Source organism: Bos indicus x Bos taurus, chromosome 1, assembly GCF_003369695.1.
Source record: "Bos indicus x Bos taurus breed Angus x Brahman F1 hybrid chromosome 1, Bos_hybrid_MaternalHap_v2.0, whole genome shotgun sequence".
Classification (NCBI taxonomy): domain Eukaryota; kingdom Metazoa; phylum Chordata; class Mammalia; order Artiodactyla; family Bovidae; genus Bos; species Bos indicus x Bos taurus.
Window position 1 is genome coordinate 153,829,748 of NC_040076.1, and position 15,846 is coordinate 153,845,593.

At 38.7% G+C, this 15,846-nt stretch overlaps 1 protein-coding gene across 4 annotated transcripts in view; it reads right to left on the minus strand.

The window, feature by feature from the left end:
• TBC1D5 (TBC1 domain family member 5) overlaps positions 1-15,846 on the minus strand; it is a 591,406-nt gene that overhangs the window by 384,991 nt on the left and 190,569 nt on the right. The window lies entirely within an intron of this gene.

Sequence of the window (15,846 nt, forward strand, 5' to 3'; positions counted from 1 at the left end):
TTCATTATCTTCCCACAAGACGCTGGTTTTCCCTGACACTTCAGGGTGCTTCTGAGATGGCATATCTGACATGACACCTCCACTTCTCTCCCACGTTTAACAAGATAAAGGGAAGGAAGAGAGTAGATGATGCTGGTGTTACAAGCGCGAGAACGCAGCCCTTCATGAACACTCAAACTAACTGTAGGGCTCAAACCCTTCTCACTACATCCCAGCATCTGACGCATTCTGAGTTCTCCCCGTAAAGTAGTTATTACGCTGTAGGGTCATTCATTCTGTGCTAACTGATGGCAATCATTAACTAATGGTAGTTAATTTAAAATAAAACGTAAGTGAAAAAAGCATAGTAATTTAAAAAATGGTAGTTGTTTTAATGATTTTTGTTTAATCAAATAAAGTTGAGTAATCAAACGTGGTTTTCAGAAAAGCCTATTTTTATTTTTTTTTACCTAAAAAGAATCCCTCAAAGACATAAACAGTAAGTTTCCAAGTCAACTATTCAGTATCAAACTTGCCTGGCTGTGTAACAACATAACATTTAAGCTTTCTTCAGGGATGGTATTATAATAAAGATGTAATTGATCTGATCTTCCTGCTTTGCAATAATACCCAGAAACATGTGTAGTAACCTACTACATGCAAAAACATGCAAGACTTTAAGGGCTGAGCCATGAATTAAATCTAGAGATCAAGAAGTTCACGTATTTCTCCCCAACCATATCCGCTCACAAGGCCATCTCCAGGCAAGTGTGTATCATCGCTGCTCCAATGTCTGTGTAGCTGGGTACAAGCATTCAGAGGGCAGGAACTGGCCCATACGCCCTGCTCTCACGGCCCCGGGCACAGCTACGCTTGCACGTGACTCTTACTACACCCCAGCTGAAAGGCATCTGACAGCGCAATCGCTGAGCTTCACTGCTCCCTGCGTGTGAAGCCTCGTGCCTCGTGATCCCAGCACTGCCATGTGTGCTGCGATAGTTAAGGGCCTGTCAGTGTTTCCATTATAAACTCTGGTTTTCAGAGGTTTGTATCTTGGCCTATAAAAATAGATTCCGGTCTGTAACTTGGCATAGAAAGTACTGGTATCAGCCCAAGAGAACATTTTTTGTTCCAATGATTAAAATAAAAATCTGTTTAGTAGTTTTAAGCTAAGAGAGTGTTAAGGGGTGGGGGGGTGGGGCGGGGAAGTATAGAATGTTTTAAAAACACCACCAGAACCCAGTGCTCTGCGTCTCACTCACCGCTTCACTTTAGATTTTGAAACGATTAACACAATATAAACCAATGATACTGAGTAAATGAAGAAACCTAAAAAGAGTTTTAATTAAGAACTATGATAGATACCAAAAAAAAGTCATAAACTTTTAAGCAACTACAAATGTAGTGTCTCAAATAATTCCCACATTTAAAAATTGACCAAGTACTCCTGACAGTAAACCGAAACTATTTCAAAGATGTTTTTCTAGATACATAAAAATTATGTTTAACGAATCACTACCTGTAGATTCACTTCAGATTAGAGGAGATAGTCCTCAATCCTCTCTTCAGTTTATGCAATAAGACGTTTCTAAAACATATTATTACTTATATATAAAACTCTGAAGCAGTAGTCTTATATACTGTTTGTGAAAAACTATCTTTAAGTTTTGGGGGTATTTTTTCGCCATAACATAGATTTGTCTCCTTCAAAAATATAACTCTTATATAACACTGCTGCATCTTAAAAAAACACATTTTTGAAGTAATAACTTCTATCTGATAAAGGGGGTATAGCACTGGTACAACTACCACAGAGGGCAATTTAGAAATAGCTATCAAAATTATGAGTGTATATACATATGCATAGATACTCTTTGACCTTGAGATTACATTCTTAGGAAATTATCCTGTGAATATACTTCAATATGTGGGAAACTATATAGCTGTAACTTAAACACACAATAATATTTCTCACAGAATTTTTAAAAAAGCAAAATGGTGAAACCAACATAAATGTAAAGGCATGCAGTGGTATTACTTTATAGCTTTAAAACAGAGGAGGACAGAAGACGGGTATATTGATATAGAAAGACTCCCAAGTTATAAGCAAAAGTAGAAGGTCCAATGTTACTACCTGTAGGAGAGAAAGAGAGAGGAACACATGTACATGCATACATGCACACACACACACACATATATAAAGAGAGCGGAATCTGCTTTTGCAAACATAAAACATTTCTAGAAAGACACACAATAAACCAACAACAGAGATGGTTTCCCACAAAAACAATGTAATAATTCTGAGTGGTATTCCTAATCAAAATCTCAGTATCAGATAATATAACCAAAATAACAGTGGGGTGGGGGGACAACGCTAAGCTCTGAATTACTAAAAAAAACAATAAAATTAGGTATTATTCCTATATTCAGCCCAGTGGTCCTCAAATGTTGGTGTATAGCAGAATCACCCGAAGTCTCATTAAACAAAGATCCCTGGACTCTATCCTCAAAATTCCTGGTTAATATCTAAGGCTGAGCTGCTGGTCCAGGGACCACACATTGACAATCTCTCTTCTAGATAAGTGACTATCTGTTCAAAGTTGTACATAAACACCCACCTGGTGCAACATTATAATCTAGTTATTATCAATAATATTTCAAAAATAATGCTTGTTTTCTTAAAACTTAATTAGTCTGGATGGTGAAGGTGGATGATAGTTGAGATTATCCTAAGCAGAAAGTGAAGAGAAACTAAAAAGCCTCTTGATGAAAGTGAAAGAGGAGACTGAAAAAGTTGGCTTAAAGCTCAACATTCAGAAAACTAAGATCATGGCATCTGGTCCCATCACTTCATGGGAAATAGATGGGGAAACAGTGTCAGACTTTATTTTTTGGGGCTTCAAAATCACAGCAGATGGTGATTGCAGCCATGAAATTAAAAGACGCTTACTCTTTGGAAGGAAAGTTATGACCAACCCAGATAGCATATTCAAAAGCAGACACATTACTTTGCCAATAAAGGTCCGTCTAGTCAAGGCTATGGTTTTTCCAGTAGTCATGTATGGCTATGAGAATTGGACTGTGAAGAAAGCTGAGCGCCGAAGAATTGATGCTTTTGAACTGTGGTGTTGGAGAAGACTCTTGAGAGTCCCATGGACTGCAAGGAGATCCAACCAGTCCATTCTAAAGGAGATCAGTCCTGGGTGTTCTTTGGAAGGAATGATGCTAAAGCTGAAACTCCAGTACTTTGGCCACCTCATGCGAAGAGTTGACTCACTGGAAAAGACTCTGATGCTGGGAGGGATTGGGGGCAGGAGGAAAAGGGGATGACAGAGGATGAGATGGCTGGATGGCATCACTGACTCGATGGACGTGAGTTTGAGTGAACTCCGGGAGTTGGTGATGGACAAGGAGGCCTGGCGTGCTGCGATTCATGGGGTGGCAAAGAGTCGGACACGACTGAGCGACTGAACTGAACTGAAGTAAGGGGAGAGGAGGAACAAGGAGTTTAGTTCTACTGCACTTTTGAAACTCAGCCTTTCATCTCCATTTCTGCCACAGATGGAAACCAGTACAATGACTGAAAATATAAATTGAAAAATAATATACTGAGGTGAAAATTACATCACATGATAACTACAAAGGGACATATAACTGTGGGTCCATATACCGACATATTTATTTTTCGTTTGTGACTACACTGTTTTTTGATTAGTCATATGTGTCATTAGCCACTGGCAGGTAAACCTTATCAACTTCAAACAGAGGTGTCATGGTTTGCATTAGGACCCTTCAACACTTACATGTTTAAATCCTAACCCCAGGGCCTCAGGGTGTGGCCTTGTTTGGAGACACAGTAAGAACAATATGATCAGGCGGCCCATGTCATAGGACTGGAGTTCTTCTGGAAAGAGGAAATGCAGCCCCAGGTAGAGGGAGGACAATGTGAAGACACGGGGAGAAGGTGGTCATCCAGAACTGAGGAGGGAGCCCTCGGCAGGAGCCCGCGCCCCTAGAACCAGCTTGACCTCTGACCTCTCATCTCCAGAACTGGGAGACAGTTCCACCCCTTTGTGACACCCTGGCATGGCAGCCCCAGCAGACCAATGCAAGAGCTTCCGGGGTTTTTTGTCACTTTAGAAGTTGAATGACTATCGTGACAAAATACTGTGTCAAATGTTGAGATCACAAAAATGATTAATATTATTGCTTGAGATGACATAAATGTTCATGATTCATTAATTAGATTTCAGCAGTTCTAGTTAGAGTTTACCGATTCAATGAGTCACCAACAAAAGGAAAGAGATGCCAGCACCGAGTTCTACCTCCTTTCTCCTGTCAACCACAGGGCTTTCTCACCGGTCCTTCTAACCCAGCATCTACCTGACAGGCGGTGTCCCTTCTGACAGCACCCTTCATGCAATTTCCCTGATAAAAATGTTTCAATAAATATCATAAATTTCGATAAAAGAACATTCGCTTTCTCCCATTTCAAGTTCTAGTCAATCATACCTCCCAACAGATGTCTCCTTAAACAAATTACTTAAAACCATTGGTTTAGTCTGCACCTAGAAACCTGAAATGTCTTGAAAAGAATAAGCAATTACTTATTATGAACAAAAGAGATAGTAGTAGAATAAAGTATCATGTAATACACTTGCGCATACCTATTCTCTTTCAAATAATCCCTCAGTAAGTAGAGCAAAGCGCTAACTACCTCAAACTTTGAAGCAGTTTGAGGGTACAGAGTGACTGGTGTTCTTGGTCTGCGGACACCTCATAAACGCCCTCGGCTCTCGTGGAAATCCTCTCTCTTGATTCCAAAGCTTGGATGTTAACTTCTCCTGAGGGGCTTGTATCTTACATAACTTTCACTTTGTATTGTGCATCAGGGTGACAAACATGGCCACAATTACAAACTTAACTTTCAATTTCCTGTCATTTTATTATCAAATGTCTCAACTGCTGAACTGCTATCCATTTGTTTCAGCTATCCATTTGGTATAGCTCTCCGTTTCTTTCATCTTTATAAAAACAAACAGCATTCAATTGTCAGAGAAAAATAACTGTACAAATTCTTCTCTAGCATCTATCCTCCTTTCTCCCTTCCTCTCTGGGTTCACTTACAGGGTTTAAGAATCTAACCAGGCTGCCGATAAACCTCTATTATGCTACAAGTGAATACATTCACTAGGTAAGTAAATTTCACACCTTCAAAAATTATTAAAGACTGTATCTTGGCCCCTTTATACATAATACTCAAATGCTACGATTTCTTTCAGGCCCCAGACAGAACATCTCTTATTAGTCCTACAATTAAATGATTCAGCAACCAGCCACACTGTCTTTGCCTTTTAACAGTTCCAATCAGTAGCAGATCTAGGTGTAATCAACAGCAGCAGGGGGCTTTGGGAAGCAAAACAAAACAGAAACAGTAGGAATCTTTACTGGAATACAGTAATTGATACAAGGGAACATTACAGGCTATTTTAATCCAAGTTAATCTAAGATATTAGAGTCTGATTTTATAATCAGAAGTGAAATAAGCAGGGCAACTTTTGAGTATATAAACACAGAACAAATTTCAAACAGTTAATAAGGTTAAAATAAAAGGGGACTGCTCTCAAAAGGAATCTTCTTAGTCTCAGAAGGGTCATTACTTCTGTTCTGGTTACTTAGCACCCACTTAGCTGATAAATTAAAGCCCTCCTTACCTCCTACTGTTACCACGCCTAACCAATTTCATATCATATACTTATAAAAATCCAAGCATCTCAGAGAGTAACTGGCAATGCTCTTACTTCTCCTAAGACATGCTTAAAATTTTACCAACAATATCAGGACAGTCTTAAAATGTAATTTAGCAAAATGCTCTCATTTCTTTCATTTTCCTATTTTTGATTCCCTCGCCTAGAGTATAGGGATGGTAGTTCAGTGCTGCGGCTGATGCAGGGAGCACAATCAAAAGCCAATGGTGGTATGATGGGATGGCTACAAATTTTAACTCTACAAAAATTCACAAATGGAAATGTTACCATAGTAACTACCTGATCATTGCACATGAGGTTAGCGGATTTCATGATCTAATTCTATAGCTGTTTATTGCAATATGTGCAATGAGACGTCTGCGACACTTCAAGTCTCCTATTTCCTTACTCTGCTCTGAAGAACAAGATGTGAGGGATGTGGCTGACACGTTTACAGTCTTGTCCGATTTTCCTATACTTATTTCAAATCTTTCAAAACATGAAACAGTTTAAAAAAATTAGTTGGCTAAGGTTTAAAACATCTAACTGCAGAATCCTACATAGGACATATTCCAACTCAGAATGTTAGAATTTCATGTGGCAGGAAACCAGTGTACCTGATGGCAAGCATTTCTCTTTCTGAAAATGTTTCCAAAGTTGTCAACAACTCTCTACAGTGCTTTTACCTCAAAAAGCAGTGTTTTGTATTGTAAAAGGAAAAATATAAAAACAAAAAAACATTTTGTATCCTCCATCCGGAAAGCACATGAATACAAATGTTCATAAAAATCATTATCAGTAAATTGACGTTCCTCTTGAAAAGGTGCTTTTAATAACAATCTTTCTAGACTTCTTGCAGCCACTGTTCGGGAAGAAAACGCATCAGACATAAACACGGCAGGCACAACAGTACAGGGTGCTGATGCTAGTCTGTTCCTCCCTGTCGCAAAGAGTCACTTTATGATTAAAGCTAAATTATAAAACTAATTTACACTGAAAAATAATAAAGCCATCCACCTATTAGGGTTTACAGAATAGAGGATATATGTGCATTAGAGAAACTATAAGATATACATTAAAAAAATAATTTTCTTGGCCCTTTGAAGTATAAATTCTTAGGTAAATCTGAAGGGGATTTTCAAAAAATTTTCAATTATTCTACTGAAAATTATTTCCAACTGCATTAATTTGAGTAACTTTTGTTATCAATTTTAACCATTTCCAAGAATGTGTTATTTTTAGAACACTTGTATCAAATGGAAATTTCTCTTCCATATCTAGTTGGTACCGTTTGATCAAAACAAACCAGGTATCTCTTCATTTTCCCATTCAGTGAACTTCACTACTGGTCAAAAGATATTTAAAAGTAAAGTTATCTAAAAACTAATTCTTATTAATTTTAGTGGTTTTTGTCACTTGATAAACAAATGAACAAAAATACAGATGTTAACTGACTAGGAGAAAAGGCTTAAAATATTTATTAATCACACTGTAACAATTCAACATATGCAACAGGTTGGACTTTCCTCTCCCATACAATGTTTCAATAATGAATACTTTTCTAATATTCTTTTGAAACTATAGTGTCACATAAAACATAAAATTAATCCATTTAATTTTATTCCCAACCTCTACAGGTTTGTCCCAAACATCCTGTGAAATAATCTAAAGTCAAGGAAGGTGACCTCAGAAATATTATGTAGACTGATTTTTTAAATGTAATAATGACATATTATCAAATCAAGTGTCTTAAATCACTGAGTCTCTCTCCTTTTATGTGATTTGCACTTACTAGTAAAGAAGCATCTAAATGTTTTACTGCGATGACTGCGCTTTAGATCGCTCACACTCAGGGTTAACGCGGGTCACCCAGCGTCTCTCCCACATCTCACTGCCTCCGCCCGCAGCCTCAGTTCACGTTCAGCTGCAGTCCCAACACCTATGCTTTCATTTTCCTAAATCACGTGGAAGTAACACTGCACTGCGAAAAGGGCCATGCTCATGTGAACCGAAACACATCTATAAAAATAAAAGAGATTTCACCAAATATTGAAAATTAAAAATGTAAGTGTACATCACAAAGCCAAAAAAAGGTACCAGCAAGTGTCCTCGTCTTCAGTCTCACCCACAGTCGAGGTAAGAAGCGCTTTAATCTGTAATGCTTACATCATGGCCACAATTAAGACTGCCATAAAACAGAAACTGTCACGAAATAACTCAAAATTTTTATTCCAATGTAAGTAATGCATTTAGTACTTCAAATAAAAAAACAGAGTACCCAGTCTTCTGGAAACAGACTGAGAGACAGTAAGTGATGCTAAGAAGGCGATCCACCTGCTAGGCTTCCCTAAACGGTATGCTGCCATCAAGACAGAGCACTTCCGTATCTGTGAGCATCACCTAATACCATACACATAACGCTTTAAATAAAAACACCAGTAAATGGCTATCACTCGGACTCTTGCAGTGTGCCTGCAGTAAGGTATAAGTGTAAATTCGCAACCACGTGTGCAGAAAACCATCTAAAACCAGTAACTGTGACGTTCTCATCATCTTCCTCCTGCATCTGTCCTTTAAAAATTAATTCAAGACAGAAATTAAAATTATTTAAAAGAACTTTCAATAGAGTGCTTTATTTTCAAAAGCAAGTAAGAATTAAACAGTAAGGCAGCAGTAGAGATGTGTGGGTGTGCACAAGCACGCACTCACTCACTCACACACACACACACACACACTGCAGAAGACTTCTTCCCCTGGCTGCACCACCGCTTTGCAGACAACAAGCTAATTTGGGTTCGTATCATGCGTCTGATCGGTCACACAGCAATACAAAACAGAAATAAGGAAAGACGACCATCTGCTTGTTAGCTGAAACTATAAAAGTATATCTTTTTAATAAACAATAAAATTAGTTTGACAGGGCAGAGACCACCTGAATAGAAAATCAAATATTTCATGTTATTTAAGGTGTATGTCTGCTGGCTATTAAAATACTCCTCTTTAATTTATTACAGCAACACACACAATACTCATGTCATCCCCATTTTCTAAATCAATAATCAGCACAGCATGCTTCATTAACAGTGACCAATCACGGATGAGCTGGGGATCTCATTTTACAACATGAGCATTCCTAAGACATAAACCATCTGCTACTTGTAGTAACAGAAAAATCAAATTAATCCATTCTTATCATGCATTCAGATTTTAAAGCAATTAAAGATGCTCTTAGTGTAATCGCAGCCACAGAAGTAGTTCTGTAATGAGGGAAGCAAACTCTTTACTGAACTTTCTGTCATTCTCAATACATTTGAAAACTTTACAAGCTTTCTGCACTCCAGTGGGCCATTGTTCTCTGCACACAGATGTTGAAAACAACAAGCAATTTTTATTAAACATTTAATCTTTGCACATTTGAAGGAGTTTAAATACTGAACAGTGATCAAAACATAAAACATATAAACACCCCAAATAATTGCATATTAAAATGAGGCACAACGTCCAATTTAAACTTGCAATAGCAAGAAATTGAGAACTGAGGCTTTCCTGATTCCTTAACCTCCTGCCTCCATCCCTTATATTTTCTAATACATATGGTTAGTGCGATGCCATCTCCAACATCTGCAACACCTGAGCAATGGTACCGGCAGCTCTATTTCTAAATGGTATAGATCTGTGGTTTTATGTAACCTTTCCCCTCTTACGATGTCTGTAACAGGAAAACTACTATTCAATACTAAAACTATTATTCAATAACTAAAAGTGGAAAACACGCAACAGGAACCCTTCCAAATGATTAACAAAAGGACCTGTGCTCTTGCGGGGCGGGGGTGGGAGAACAATCACAGAGACAACAAGGAAGCAATCTTCTCAAAGCAAAGGAAACAATCTAGTGGGTGAAACTGACTTCCCTTACAGGTCTCCCACCCGCCCCCTACTCCCCCCCACAAAAAAAAATTGTGTGAAATATCCAAACTTCACTTCAAAGTCATAATTTAAATCAAATATTTTGGAAATGTTTCAAAAGAGGACAAAAGTAATTATAGTTTCCAAATGAAATACATCCCTCCTAAATACTGAGGGATGAATAGGAGTTTGGGAGCCAGCAAAGGGAAGGCTGCGGGGAAAGGTGATCTGGAGGCTGCAGGGAGCAGAAAGGCAAAGGATGAAAGACGACACTCTTTCCAGGAAAACCGACAAAAGCTGCAGCCCATACCTGGCAGTATTCCTGGCCCCAGGACACAGGTCCTGATCACATGGGGCTCGTGGCAGGAGTCCGACAGTAAGCAACCATGAAAACACCAGGGGGCACCGATGGCTCTGATGAAAATGAAACAAATGGACGGGACGGAAAGACACTGAGGCTGTTTTAGACTGGATGGGTCTTCAGGTATCTGAAGAAATGATACTTAAAGTGAGAGCTGAGCGACAAGAAGAAGCCCATCATGGATAGGAGTGCACTGAGTAGAGACAGACAGCACAGGCGCCCACAGGCAGAGGTAAGCTTGCACCACAATTCCAAAGTTCCTTGCGCTAGAGAAACAGCGTATCCTAACATTTAATGTGGAATTTTGCACTTTCCAGGATGTTCTTTTCACTATTAATATACTAGCCCCAAATCCTGCTTGGGAAATAGAAAATAAACTATTACCATATCAACTGAGGGACAAACGCAAAATTGACTATATGGTACATGTTAACTCTTTACTGGACTACCAGACTGAGCACAAATGTAACCTGTCACATTTGGGACAAAAGAGAGACAGAGAAGCAAGAAAGGACAGGGAAGGACGTCCTGCGTCCCGACCGCTCTTTCAAGACATCTTCAAAGTCACTGTTAAAAAGGTTATCAATCTGTAAAAAATCCCGAACTAAAGCCACACGAACAGGCCATTCCTTGTCTTTAAAAATGTTCTTTATGAAACTACAATGAGATTCTATTTTTCACTCATCAGATTGGCAAAACTCCTCAAGTCTGACAACACAGACCAGCAGTACAGGGAAAGGCCAGCTCTGCCGCTGCACGCTGCTGGTGAGAGAAGAGACAGGCACCACGCCAGCAGGGGAGTGTGGCAATGCTGAATAAAACCAGAAATGCACTTTCTCTTCACCCAGAAAATCCACACTGGAGATCACTCCCACAAATACATTAGAACACATACATACATGCACATGCCCACAAGCTCCAAAAATCAAAAGCAAATTCCTAATTTTTATATAATGTCATCCAGCAATAAAACTAACCTGAGTTAATATGAAGCTATTTACAGGCTGTATTTAGCCAACACTGTGGTAATCACACATTTTCTATCAGAAACAGTAACTTGTTTACCAGTGCTCTGTAGAAATGCTCTATAATTTTGGAACATACATCACATTAACAATTGTGAAATCCAAAAAAAATGTGAATTTCTAAACAGCTAGTCATCTTATGGATTTCAGGTAAGGAATTTAGGATCTATACAAGCTTATTCATTAGAGTATTTTTTTAATTTACTTATTTTAATTGAAGGATAACTGCTTTACAGTATTGTGTTGGTTTTTACCAAATACCAACATGGATCAGCCACAGGTTTACCCATGTCCCCTCTCACGTGAACATCCCTCCCACCTCCATCATTACAATATTTTTAATTAAAGCAAAATACTGGAAACCACCCAAATGTTCAACAACAGGAGACCAGCTGATACAACCATGAACAACTACTCTTTCCTTACTTTAAATCCTATCGCTCAGCCTACGATGGTGAATACAGTATCTTCTGTTTGCAAGACACATGCTATTTTTATAGACAACTTTCACCTCACATGTCTCTTAAAGTAAAGACACTTCAAATAAAACCCCTACTCTACAGGAGCGTAAGTATATCTGGTGAGAAAAGACTACACGAAGTAACCTAAGATTTAAATAACAACCCACAGTTATTATAAAGAGGTCAATACAAAAAGTCCTTTACCAAAGCCCATTGTTTACCATTTCACTAATCCATTCTTTTAAAAGGAACTCACCCAAAAACATCTTCAAAAAAAAACAAAAAACAAAAAACAACCACAGTTTATGTTAGCTCACAGAGGAGTAATTTAGGAAGCTTTACTCAGAGCTCCACAGGAAACCCGTAACTAAGGCAATCGGTGAGGAAATGCTCATTGACCAGAGCTGGTGCTTGTCCTGAAGGACAGGGAGAAGGTTAAAAAAAAAAAAGTTCTAGGAACTTTTATCCAGGGAGCTTAGTTTGAACACATTCTGGACAAGAAGAACAAGAACATGTGATATTCAGGAACATGTTCTAGAAAATCCACAAAGCCTGATGACTAATACATAGGCTCTTCGCCCTCCCCCAGCACGGAGAACTTTTCTGCTGTCTGGGTGCCAAGTAAAAGCTTTACACAAATGGGAGCCAAGCTAGATCCAAAAGGATGTATAACAAGGTGGATATTCGAAACACATCCACTTCCTCCATACAATCTTTCCATTCTAGGGTCACTGACCCTTCTCCTTATAAATACTACAGCTATTCGGCATTTGTCTTCATTTTAAATATTTAGCAGTGATGTTTTTCCTTACTAACACAGGTTGATAATGAATGTATAAGTTGACCTATATAAAATTATTGATATTTAAGCTTTTTACCTACCAAAAGAAGGAATGGTGTAAACTTCCTTTTCATTACCATCTTCTCTTCGTGTCTGGTCAGCACCCACCCCACTTAGGATCTCCGAGCCTGCCTCCACGCCACCTCACACTCCACACGACAACACCCGCGAGCGCAGGCTGACCAGGACACGCCTTCCTGCCTGCCTTTCTCTCCTGCCCCAAACGCTGATAAGGATGCAACGGATCACAACTGATGTTTTTACAGGAGAATCTTAAAACAGAGCTACTTTATCAAAAGGGCGACTCCTTTTCAAATGTTATAATTATTTTTATTAAATAACTTCTTAGAAAAACTTTTCAAAAATGACTGTTACAGATTATAAAATTCCTTAACAGCAAGAATACTGGAGTGGGTAGCCTTTCCCTTCTCCAGGGGATCTTCCCAACCCAGGGATCGACCCAGGTCTCCCGCATTGCAGGCAGACTCTTTACCAGCTGAGCCACAGGGGAAGCCCTAACAGCAAGAAATGACCATTATTAACTGACCTTAGACCAATAATTTACATACAAAAGTGAGTTATACTCACTGACCATTTCTATTTTTTTCATAAGTATGAAAAGTAAGAATAGAAAAAGCATAAACAAGCAGAAGGAACATATAAGACATTGGTAAATACATACTTAGGAAAAGTTAAAGCAAATAAAAGTTTAATTGCTTAACATGAATGAAAAGCATATTATATGCTGACAGGCGCTCAAATTACTAGTGAAACAACAAGTACTGATGCTAAGTATTCACTGGTGACAAAACTAGAAAAAGTGAGTGTAAAACCAAGAATTAATCACAAGAAAAATGAACAAATTTTCCATGAACAACTTTTAAAACAAAATAAATGTAAAACCAGTGGTTCAGGGAAAAGAACAGAGTGATGGCTACTTATTTCTCAGGGCTGCTTTGACACACAATGGCTTAAATGAATAAACATTCCCAGTTACATGCAATTATCGATGGAATTAGAAGTTTGTGTGTCAATAACTCTATGTTCGTATGTATATATATAAAAATAGAACTTTTATATAAAGTGTAACAAGGTGCGCTGATACTAGCAAGCGTGAAAAGGAAACATATTTTGCTTACTTTTCACTGCAATTTTCACTGGTAGTCACCTTCTGCTCTTTTCTTTTTTGGTATCTGAGCATAACTAAGAAGGTAATATTTTACATAAAATAATTTGTCAGGCATAAATATTAGAAATTTAAGTAAAACAGGATATAGATATAGAGAAAGACACAGCCATATACCAAAATAAAACACAGTGATCCTAAACCCTTAAGGAAAGGTCAGTCCTGGCTTCCTGATTACCCAGCAAACGTTACAAAAACGTCACAAATTCTCATGATACAAATTCTTCTCTCTTGTGAATTAGAGTAACCCATTTACATGGTTATAACAGCTATTAAAAAGCAAAATTCAACTGAGTAAATTTTAAAGATCTTACTGGTTTTATTCAACAAATATGAGTTGGGCACCATCCCATTTAGCAGACAGAAAGTAATGCCAAGGAAGTGTACAAAAAGAGAGATTTTTATAGGCAGAAGAAAGCAGGACAAGGAGGTGTATCAGGCATAGAGGAAGAAGACTGGTTACGGCAAGACCATCCCGACTCGGGGCTTCCCAGGTGGTGCCGGGAGTGGGAAAGGACCTGCCTGCCAAAGCCGGAGACGGAAGAGACGCGGGTTCAACCCCTGGGGATACCTGCAGCCCTTGAAGAAGGAAATGGGAACCCATTCCAGTATTCTTGCATGGAATATCCCATGGTCAGAGAGGCCTGGCACGCTACAGTCCATTGGGTCGCAAAAAAGCTGGGCATAACTGAGTACACACACACATTCTTCTTTAGGGGATAGCAAGGGTCTAGTGTTTAGTAGGTAAATCTTGATAGACTAGTTTCAGATTTCATTTCGGGGAGAGCCAAAACTGTATATAAGTTGTCTCAGTTTGGTTACATGGGGCTTAGCATAAATGACTCCATTTTGGGCCTGCTGTCTTATTTTAACACAGCCAAATTCTTCTACCTATAAAAAATTATTAAAACATTAGACTTTTTTTCAAGAAACCTTAGTTTGCCAAATTCTGTTTTAAAGTCAATGAACATGACTTTATCCATAAGGAAAGTCAACTATTAACAGTGAATCTTAAATAAAATTAAAATTATGTTCCTAAAACCTCAGAGGATTTGCTCTCAGAATGATTTTAACAATCAATTTATTTAAATTGCAGTTTGATTTCATGGAAAATAAGAAACTACAGAAAACACAAACTTAACAGATTGCACAATATAAAATCATCACCTTACATTACAATTTAATATTAATAATAGCTAAGACTGAATGAAATTGAGAAAAAGCAACATTAATAGCACACCATCAATAGCAAATGGGCTTCTCTTTTTAAAGCTTTCAACAGTTATACACAGAAGACGAAAATATACTGCAAGGGAAATTGACTTCAAAGTGATCAAAAATTAGTGGTCACAGATCAGTTGCTCAATCATGTCCAGCTCTTTGCGACCCCATGAATCGCAGCACGCCAGGCCCCACTGTCCATCACCAACTCCCAGAGTTCACTCAAACTCATGTCCATTGAGTTGGTGATGCCATCCAGCCATCTCATCCTCTGTCGTCCCCTTCTCCTCCTGCCCCCAATCCCTCCCAGCATCAGAGTCTTTTCCATTGAGTCAACTCTTCCCATGAGATGGCCAAAGTACTGGAGTTTCAGCTTTAGCATCAGTCCTTCCAAAGAAATCCCAGGGCTGATCTCCTTCAGAATGGACTGGTTGGATCTCCTTGCAGTCCAGGGGACTCTCAAGAGTCTTCTCCAACACCACAGTTGAAAAGCATCAATTCTTCAGAACTCAGCCTTCTTCACAGTCCAACTCTCACATCCATACATAACCACTGGAAAAACCATAGCCTTGACTAGACGAACCTTTGTTGGCAAAGTAATGTCTCTACTTTTGAATATGCTATCTAGGTTGGTCATAACTTTCCTTCCAAGGAGTAAGCGTCTTTTAATTTCATGGCAGCAGTCACCATCTGCAGTGATTTTGGAGCCCAGAAAAATAAAGTCTGACACTGTTTCCACTGTTTCCCCATTTATTTCCCATGAAGTGATGGGACCGGATGCCATGATCTTCGTTTTCTGAATGTTGAGCTTTAAGCCAACTTTTTCACTCTCCTCTTTCACTCTCATCAAGAGGCTTTTTAGTTCCTCTTCACTTTCTGCCGTAAGGGTGGTGTCATCTGCATATCTGAGGTTATTGATATTTCTCCCAGCAATCTTGATTCCAGCTTGTGTTTCTTCCAGTCCAGCGTTTCTCATGATGTACTCTGCACAGAAGTTAAATAAGCAGGGTGACAATATACAGCCTTGACGGACTCCTTTCCTGATATGGAACCAGTCTGCTGTTCCACGTCCAGTTCTAACTGTTGCTTCCTGACCTGCATACAGGTTTCTCAAGAGGC